At 40.8% G+C, this 9271-nt stretch overlaps 1 protein-coding gene across 9 annotated transcripts in view; it reads left to right on the top strand.

Moving 5' to 3' along the window:
* The first annotated feature begins 4703 nt into the window (after window positions 1–4703).
* Window positions 4704–9271, top strand: part of prrc2c (proline rich coiled-coil 2C) — an 81843-nt gene continuing 77275 nt past the window's right edge. For all 9 annotated transcript variants that reach the window (XM_008117819.3, XM_008117817.3, XM_008117815.3 and 6 more), the window contains exon 1: window positions 4704–4837. The gene's annotated coding sequence lies outside the window, so the exon portion shown is untranslated. The remainder of the gene's footprint in view (window positions 4838–9271) is intronic.

The following is a 9271-nucleotide window of genomic DNA, read 5'->3' as shown; positions in this document are numbered from 1 at the left end:
TACAAATTCTTGCAGATCTCAAGTACCTTTTCCATATTTTTGTTGATATTTTATATATCATTTATTTATTTATTTATTTCCAACATTTCTATCCCGCCCTTCTCACCTGAAGGGACTCAGGGCGGCTTACAACAATTCGATGCCTACACAAGATCAAAATTACACAGTACATACAATCAATTAAAACTATTAAATACAATATAGACATTTTAAAAACGGTTTTAAAACAAATAATCAGATCCATTCGTCCACAAAAACCTCGTGCTTTAGCCATAAAACAGTCTGTGTCATACAGGAAGCCAAGCAGGAAATTATAGTAAGCTGTGGTTTGTGTACTTGACAACTGGGCCTCAAACTGGAAATGCAAAACCATTTTCTTCTATACTAGTTTGAAACTGCATTAAATGGTCAGTGAAGCTGGAGCCTCGATGTTTCTCCAGTCTTTATTTATTTACCATATTTATATCCCACCTTTCTCTACCCTGAGGGGGACTCAAGGCGGCTTACAAACAGCAATTATACAGTGCCTTGGGCATAAAACACAGACATGAAATAGAATTATTAAAATTAAAACAGACATAAAACATAATTAAAATACATTCCAATATGAGACACATCATCATCCAAAGACAAGGTCGAAAGCCATTCCAAGATCCATTGCACAATTTCCAGGTAAGATTTTATTTTTGCACTGTGCTATTTATCAAAGGCCTGCTCCCAAAACCAAGTTTCTTTACCATCCTTCCAATTCCAATGCTTTGAAAAAATATTCCAGATAAGCAGAGGAGGATAAGGAAGAAAAAAAGGCTGGGCTGGGGTAAAAATATGTTTCTTTGTCAGAGCCTTTATTAACTGAGGTTTGCTTGAACCAAGATATTTCAGTGTTTTCAAAGTATCAACCCAACTCCCATTTTGTTTCAGTCAATGGCTTAACTGATGTGACTTTGGCTTCATTTACACTGACAATACAGTTTCAAACAGGTATTGGAAAAAGTGGTTTCACTGTGCAGATGATTACATAGGAAATCTTGGAACAATTTTGGGATCTAAAGGGTGATTACACAAAGCACTTGTGTGCATTTCATTCTTTCTGGTGGGAGTTTGTTGTATGGCTGCTGCAGTTTTAAGATAGCTTCAAACTGCAGTAAATAGTCAGTGTAGATAGGGCCTAAGTATAATATATGGCAAGTTAGAATTTTACCACAGGGATACATGTTGATTTGCTGTTAATGGCACTAGGGTGGCAAATCAGCTCCATGGTTTATATGATACACAACGCTGTTCTGACATAATGTGGGCCAAGGCCACTTTATCCATGTTGCCTGAAGTTGTTGGATACTTCCAACCTTTTCCAAAGCTCTGGAACATCCAGCCACATTGGCTGGATGTTGACGATTACCACCCTGGTCTCAGGTAGCCTAGGGAGAAGGTATGGTACCTATCTTGCCCACCCTACCCCAAATGTACCATAGCACTATCCTAGACACCAAAATGAAAGCAAAACACTCATTGGTGCCTGGAATGACCACATCCAGTACTCCAAGGAGATTAGGGGGGGGGGGGAGTGATTTCTCCTTCTCCTGCCCTCCCCTGGCATGCTGGCTATTTTCATTCTGGGCATACTATTTTGGTGCCAATGGGCACCACTAAGATAGAGACGGGCAAAGCATGGGTGGCAGGCAAAAGGACAATTTTTAAAATAATTTTTATTGAGAGGTTTTCCAAGCAACTCCATACATTTCTTATTACAACAAAGATTCTCATTTCTCGATACAATAAAACACATATAAGACAACAAGGGTAACTGGGGGAGAGGGGTAAGGGGGAAAATGAGGTATCAGTACACAAGTTGAGAAAAAAAACAGGGGAGAATGAAGAAAAAAACCCAAAAAACAAAAAAAAACCCAACAACCACAACAACAAAAATGACCACAGGGGGGAAAAAAGCTTACATGTAAATAGTTGCTATATATTTCCTGTTACTTCCAGAGCTCTGGGTGTAGTCCTTTTGATTTTCTTTTAGTCATTTATTTTTATTTTTTTAAGTTAAACAAGTTTAACTATCTTTACTTTATACTATTATCCAAGGGACTTGCTTTAGTCCATCCTTAAATGAAAATTTATTTTTTCTTTTTGTAAAAATTCCTTCATGGGTTTCTAATCAGTTTTATTTGATGTTCTTTCCTGGGCTACTTTTTGTGTTAATAAATCCATATTTATCACGTCCATTACTTTATTGAGCCATTTCTCCATGCTAGGTACTTCCTTTGTTTTCTATACTTGTGCAAGCACTATTCTCACCGCCGTGGTGACGTAAAATATTATTCTATCTGTGTTTTTATCTATTTGCACGTCTATTTTTTTGTGGCCACTTACTGGTGCAGCCATCATGAAGCCGCTGGCCAGTTTAGGGACTGACGACGTGGCCTCCATCAGCTCCCAATCCAGCTCAGGGCTGACAGTGTAGCTATCACCAATGCTGATCTGGAATTGTCCAGTGTGGATCAGCATTGAGGTAACTGCCCTGTTAAGATGCACCCTGAGTTAATGAAGATAAATAATTAAAGTGCTGTTTAATCAATCTGAAAAAACCCCCACTATGCTTACAGATAACACTCAGAGGCATCATGGACGGGCAAGACACAAAAGGGCATGTGAGTTTATGTCTCATTCTCGTTCTCAACTGGTAATCTGTCCAAGAAAAGTTTAGGTCATAGGACTTAATCCTACAGCTTTAGGGCTCCCTTTCTAAAGATCATGGAAACAGAGCCTCATGGAGGCCATCAAATGATTTAAGGGCACTTCCAGTGGAACTTGTTTCTGCATCACATGGAAATGGAGCCCAGACTGTGCCTTCAGGAGTCAAGTGTTATCCAACTCCAAATTGGAGAAAGCGGCAGAAAGCAGAGGAAAGACAGACCTCCCAGAAGACATCCCAGAAGACAGGGAAAGACAGTTCCTTCCACTTTCCTAACAGTCATAGGATGAAGTCCATAAGGGCACTTAGAGGCTCCTTTAGTGAAACAAATCCTACGCAATTTTCTGATGACTTCAGGTACTGATATCACTACCTTATGGTTTGATTACACTGTGTAGCAATTTTTTTTAAAAAAAATCTGTTCCTGGTTTGAAAGTATTATTTCCTGTTTAATTGTGTGGTACTTATTCTGAAAGTAGTTGTTATACTCCAGAAACTTCATTTTTGTGGCTGCCACAAACTATGTTGAATTGGTTGCGACTCGAGGAGATATTAATTGAAAAACTATAGCAAAATGTGCTGCAGGATATCCTGCAAAAAACAAGTGTTTGCAGTTTAATAAAACCTTTTTCATGTTGTTATGATAGAACCAATTAGGAAATGACATTTACAACCCAGGAACAAAAACTGTTACATAGTGTTATATCAACCCAGAATCATTATCATTTGTTCAGTATGGCCCCTTCCACACAGCTGAATAAAATCCCCAATTATCTGTTTTGAACTGGAATATATGGCAGTATAAACTCAGATAATTTAGGGCCCTTCCATACAGCCCTGTATCCCAGAATATCAAGGTAGAAAACCCCACATTATCTGGGGGTGGACACAGGTAACCCAGTTCATAGCAGATATCGTTGGATTTTCTGCCTTGATATTCTGGGATATAAGGCTGTGTGGAAGGGCCCTCAGACTTAACACCAGGCATATGGAAATCTTTTCCTAAATAATGAATCATTATTTCTTGATTGTTAATTCTGCTCAAATGTTCATTCATGAAAAGATCCGGCAAACCTCAAAAATTTCCATTTTGTGAAAAAAAGAAACACTTTATAATTAATTATATTCCTTATCATGCAGTATGTATCTTAAAATTAAATCAAGCATAAACATTCTCACTTGCATTATTGACAAAGGCTAAAAAAAACCCTATCTGTATAAAACTGTGCCCTTCAGGTCTGCTTTTGAAGCTGTTGCTTACTTAGGCCCCTTCTACACTGCCATATAAAATCCAGATTATCTGCTTTGAACTGACTATATGGCAGTGTAGACAGATAATCCAGTTCAAGCCAGATAATGTGAATTATCTGCTTTGATAATCTGGATTATATGACAGTGTGGAAGAGCCCTTAGGCCGCTTCTACACTGCTATATAAAATCCAGATTATATGCTTTGAAATTGATTATAAAGCAGTGTAGACTCATATAATCCAGTTCAAAGAAGATCATGTGATTTATCTGTTTCGATAATCTAAATTATATGGCAGTGTAGAAGGGGCCTTAGGATCCTTCCAGACAGGCCCTATATCCCAGGTTTTCTATTTATCCCAGAGTATCTGGCAATGGGGACTCATATAATCTAATTTAAAGCAAAAAAAAAAAAACCAAAAACCTGGGATCAGATCCTGGGATATAGGGCCTGTCTGGAAGGGCTCTTCGTCAGCCACACATAAATCCTGACCCATCATCCACACACACATTTCCCTGAAGTTCAGGCAGGCGCAAGACAGTTTGAGCCACTGCTTTCCTCCCTTTGCTGGCATCCTACAACTGAAAGCGGTTTTGGCCTCCAACTCCCAGAATTCCTGACCATTTCACAGGCTGGCGAGGGCTTCTGGGAGTTGGAGGCTGGAACAGCTGGAAGGCCGCAGTTGGAGGAAGCTCGCTCCAAGGCTAAGGCAAAAGGCCGCTATTTTCTCCCCCGCCCACTTCCTCCAGAACGTAGCGGTAACCCCGGTCGCGTGGTGCACGGCGGCTGCGTGCGTGCTGACGTCAGACGGCAGTAGGTGCCGCCGGCTTGGCTATCCGCCCGCCATCTTGGCCTGCTCCGTGTGGAAGGTCTCGGTTCCTTTGGCCTCGGTAAGTGTGTACTTTAAGCGGTCTTGCACAGGGACCACGGCGAGAGTGATGCTAGGGAAATCCTACGACAGAACCCGGATTTGGTGGGCTTTATATCTCCCGGTTGTGAAGGCCGCACCACAGACTGTCGGGTGGCCTAAGGTGGGGACCTGGCCGGGGTCGGGAACGTGGTGGCGGGGAAGGAAGGATGGACAGCCGGGAAGAGGGGCCCTGGCTTCATCTTCCCCCACTTCCAAGGCCCTCGGCTCGCCCCCTCCGACGACTAATAAACGGGCTTTCCCGTTCTCGGCTATAACGGCTTTGTCGGGCGGCAGGCAGGGACAAAAAAGAATAGGATGAGGGAGGCCGAAAGTTTGCCAAAGCAATTACAGAATAAAACTAAACCTGGCGCTTTCTCTGAGGATCCCTGCACCTTTTCTTGTCTCTCGCCTTGTCCTCCAGGTTCTGCCATTACTAAGGGCCCTTCCGCACAGTCACATAACCCAGAATATCAAGGCAGAAAATCACACAATATCTGTTTTGAACTGGGGCCCCTTCCACACAGCTGAATGAAATAACACATTTTCTGCTTTGAACTGGAATATAAGGCAGTGTGGACTCACATAACCCAGTTCAAAGCAGATATTGTGGAATTCCTGCCTTGATATTCTGGATTATATGGCTGTGTGAAAGGGCCCTGGGTTATCTGAGTCCGCACTGCCATATATTCCAATTCGAAGCAGATGATGTGGGGTTTTATTCAGCTGCCTGAAAGAGGCCTATACTTTATTGCTCCCGACTTCCCCATTTTCTTAACTTCCGGCGTTTTCCCTCCAGGTTCTTTAAGTCTGAGGGCCCTTCCATACATCCATATAATCCAGGCTCCTTCCACACAGCTAAATAAAATTCCACAATTTCTGCTTTGAACTGGAACATATGGCAGTGTGGGCTCAGATAACCCAGTTCAAAGCAGAAAATGTGGAATTTTATTCAGCTGTGTGGAAGGAGCCTGGATTATATGGCTGTGTGGAAGGGCCCCCAGAATATCAAGGTAAATCATATGTAATATCTGTTCTGAACTGGGTTATCTGAGTCCACACTACCATATAACCCAGTTCAATATCAATTTTACAACTGTGTGGAAGGGGCCTGAGGGCCCTTCTACACTGCCATATAATCCAGAATATCAAGGCAGATCATCCATTTTATCTGCTTTGAACTGGATTATCTGAGGCTGGATCTACACTGCCATATAATCCAGATGTATCATGGCAGATCATCCATATTGTCTGCTTTGAATGGATTATCTGAGGCTGGATTTACACTGCCATATAATCCCTGTCCTTTCCACACACCTGTATAAAATCCACATTGAAGTGGATTATAAGGCAGTATAGACTCAGATAACCCAGTTCAAAGCAAATAATGTGGATTATCTGCCTTGATATTCTGGGTTATATGGCTGTGTGGAAGGGCCCAGAGTTTTTAAGTGAAGCCATGCCAGGGCGCCCAGGGTAAGAGCTCACTTCAAGGTGTGTGAAGGGTTATCCATAGATTTTAAGGGCCCTCCCACACAGCCCTATTTCCTAGAATATCAAGGCAGAAAATCGCACAATATCTGCTTTGAACTGGGTTGCCTGAGTCCACACTGCCATATATTCCAGTTCAAATGTGAGATTTTATTTAGCTGCGTGGAAGGGGCCTACATATCTATGTGCCTGTTGTGAGGAGAAAACTGCCTGCCCTCTAAAGGCAAGGTTGAGGCCTCTTCTCCAATGCCATATAATCCTTGTTATCAAAGCAGATAATCCACATTATCTGTTTAGAATTGGGTTATATGAGTCTACACTGCCATATAATCCAGTTCAAAGCAAATCTGGATTTTATACAGATGAGTATAAAGGGCCAGAGAAAAATCAACTTCTCTGACTAAACAAGAATTACTCAAGTGTGGACATGTAATTTTGGAATAAGCAAACCTGATTACAATGTGGCTTACCTTATTATGTACATGTAAAGAGTTCTCCTTAACAATCCTTACATCTAGGACAGACCCAATTGAATAGAATGGATTGACGCCCCTTTCACACAGCTGTATAAAATCCTCATTGAACTTGATTATATTTATTTATTTATTTCATTTGTTTATTTATATGGCAGTGTGGACTCAAAATCCAGTTCAAAGCAGATATTATGGATTATCTGCCATGATATTCTGAGTCATAGCTGTGTGGAAGGGCCCTGAGTTATTAAGTGAAGCCAGGGTAGGGCGTTCAGGGTAACAGCTCACTTCAAGGTGTGTGAAGTACCTATGTGCCTGTTGTGTGGAAAAAAACAGCTTGCCCTCTAAAGGCAAGCCCCCTTCTACACTACCATATATTCCAGGTTATCAAAGCAGATAAATCACATTATTTGCTTTGAACTGGATTATCTGAGTCTACACTGCCATATAATCCAGTTAAAAGCAGATAATCTGGATTTTATATGGCAGTGTAGAAGGGACCTTAATGTATTGGGAAAGGAGCCTATTCTTTCATCAGCATGCCCAGCCATGGAGACTTTATTTTGGCAAAATGCTTGCACACTAGTTTATAGGCTTTAATTACTTCTATCACTGAGAGATCATGTTCTCTCATTGATGTTTACTATCCCCCCACCCCCTCATCATTTGTTGTTTTGGTTCTAGAACAAACTAAAACTGGATTCTGGCACATGCTGGTTTGGAGCTATGGCTCCATGATAAATTTGAGATGCTATGCTAAGAAGGAACTATGGTAGGCATGGTACCCAAGGATTGTATATAAGAAGATGAACAAAGTTTATACGAAGGAAGTTTGGATGCATGTGTAAAAGCTGTAAAGCAGGAGTTCTCAAACTGCAACCCTATAGCTCTTTGGGCCTCCAACTCCAGAATTCCTGATCATTGAGCAAGTTGGCTAGGGCTTCTGGGAGTTGGAGGCCCAACAGCTGGAGGGCCACAGTTTGAAGGGTGTGTGCTGTAAAGGAATGTGGGGAAGGACTCGCTGTGTAATGTGAGAAAAAAGTCATACAAATGGTTGCTGGATATAAGGAGGCACAGTTCTGGTGTTTTCAATTATTTTTTCAGAATAGCTTGTTTTAAGCAGGGGTGTGCAGTTTTTGGCTGGCCTTGTTAATTAAGCCAGCTACTATGGTCATTGGGAGCATAGCCTTCTCCCCCCCAAGTTAGTGCAATGCTTTGGCATACATTATGGATTTAGGACAATGCATGCTCTACTCTCACATTTGTTTAGCAATGGTGAAAAAATCAGGATCTTGTTTTTTTTCTGTGGCATTGAGGCTTTTGTCTCAAAATGTGGGTTGGAGAGAGGATTTCTCTACAACTACAGGGACAATAACTCACAGATAATTGAGTCACTTTCTCTGTAGGTCTTTAAAAATAGGTTCGAGGGCTACCTGCTAGGGATGTTCTACTTGGAATTTCTTCCACTGAACATGAAGTTGGACTCAGTGGTCTTTGGGGGCCATTCCAACTCTGTGGTGTTATGATTCTGTTTCTGAGACATACACTTATGCAGTTCCAATGCTGGTAGGAACGCTGGTGATTATCATGTCCACATTTATCATACACTGTGGCATGCTAAGTGTGCCAATGAAAAATGTGCAGTTTTCATCTTAATAGAAGTAGAAGGTTAAGAATGATAGAAGGTTGAATATTTGTAGCAAGGTTCTGTGTTCGTTGTTAAGTTTCTACCTTAACAAGGGTTTACTTTGAGTGCTCTTTGAAATCAAATGTCAAATTTATAAACCACTCTTGCTGCCTTGATAATTGTATTGTATGAATTCATCATGCACTCTTTCAGTCGTGCTGAAATTATTACATGAACAATCTCAATATCCTAAAAACAGCTGCTCCTGTCTGGAAGATAAGCAGGGTCAGCTATGGTTACTAACTAGATGAGAGGCCATAAATAAATATCAAGTGCTGCAAATTGGATTTGAGAGGAGGGATATGGCAAAACCATCTCTTGAGTATTCCTGGCCTAAGGAAACCCAGTGAAATTCATGGGGTCGCCATACATTTATTTTAACTAATTTTTTATTCAGTAAAATACAGACGTAAAAAGTAATAATAATGTAAAAAGATTTTAAATAATATATAATGCTAAAATTACACAGCAAACTAGCTACTCCAACAAACTACAAAAGTAAATCAGAAACAAACACACCAACTAAGCATCCGCCTACACAAACATATACACACACAAACTACACTAACAAATGAACAGACCCAGACATATCTACCAATCTTAAACTCACTATCTGCCCAGGAGTTGACAGATGAGTTGAAGGCACATACAGACATATTATGTGAATATGTGTTTTGCTTCTAAATGTTCTCCCTTGCATGATTTGTTATAATTAAGTTTTTCTTTTCCAAAATGTAGATTTTACTGTTAAATTTGAAACAGGAAA

This window comes from Anolis carolinensis, chromosome 4 (assembly GCF_035594765.1).
Source record: "Anolis carolinensis isolate JA03-04 chromosome 4, rAnoCar3.1.pri, whole genome shotgun sequence".
Classification (NCBI taxonomy): domain Eukaryota; kingdom Metazoa; phylum Chordata; class Lepidosauria; order Squamata; family Dactyloidae; genus Anolis; species Anolis carolinensis.
This window is presented reverse-complemented; position numbering and strand designations above follow the sequence as displayed.